Below are 997 nucleotides of genomic sequence, written 5' to 3' on the forward strand. Positions count from 1 at the left end.
CCTTTCAGGGGCAACTCCTTTCTGCATTTCATAAGAAACTACTGAACCCTGCTCAATAGTTAATTCTGCAATTATTGTTAATTTTTTTAAATGGTTTCTTTTGTTTATTAGAATTTTGGCATCAGGTGAAACTTTTCTTATTACACAACACCACATCACTCTCTACTTAGGATAAAAAGGTACTACAAAGGTACTGGTGAAAGAGGGAACTATGTTCACTGAAGGAGAGAAGTCTGAATTTTTCTCCCAAACTTAGTTAACGCGAAGAAGTACTTGTTCCCTGGGTGAACAGAAAGCCTGTGCAGTTAATCATGAACAGTGTGACTGGAATACCACTTTCCAAGAGAGCGTCCTGCCCAATCTGGCCTGGCTGGACCTTCATATCTGTGGCTTGGCTTCACCGACGGTGCTAACAGTAACAGCATGAAGATTTGTAAAAAGCACACGGTCCTAAGCAGAGACACAAGAGAGGTGGAGGTGATTTTAGGTGAAAGCATACACATTACTGAGACAAGCTGGTATTAATGACCCTGAAGAAATGCATAGTTTTAGTCCATTGTTTTTCTTGCCAGTTGAGGGGCAGCTCTGTTAAAAAGGAGTGCTGCAATAGGTGCTGTGAAATCTCTGTTGCTGAAGATTTTTAAGAACCATTTAGACCAAGGCCTGTTTAAAACAGCTCAGGGATAGGAAGACTTGTTTTGAGGGAGGAGGTATGATACTTTCTGCCCCGATTTTGTAATGTAAAATGGATGAGTTCTTCAAAGACCTTAAACTGAATAAGCTAAGGCTAGTGAAGTGTAAGCTTTGATTATAGATAGGTACTCTAAAATAAGTTTTCTGTGGTCAGTCAAGGGAAATATTCACTATAATAGCATTAAGGAGACATTTACCAGTTAATTATTTTTTGTAAACACAAAGACTTCCATTTTGTCTTCAGATGAAGTCTGTTTATGATGAGACTAATTAAAAATATCCATTCTTTTGTTTGTAAAATTTC

The sequence above is a fragment of the Egretta garzetta genome, unplaced genomic scaffold (assembly GCF_000687185.1).
Source record: "Egretta garzetta isolate BGI_Z169 unplaced genomic scaffold, ASM68718v1 scaffold250, whole genome shotgun sequence".
NCBI classification, from domain to species: domain Eukaryota; kingdom Metazoa; phylum Chordata; class Aves; order Pelecaniformes; family Ardeidae; genus Egretta; species Egretta garzetta.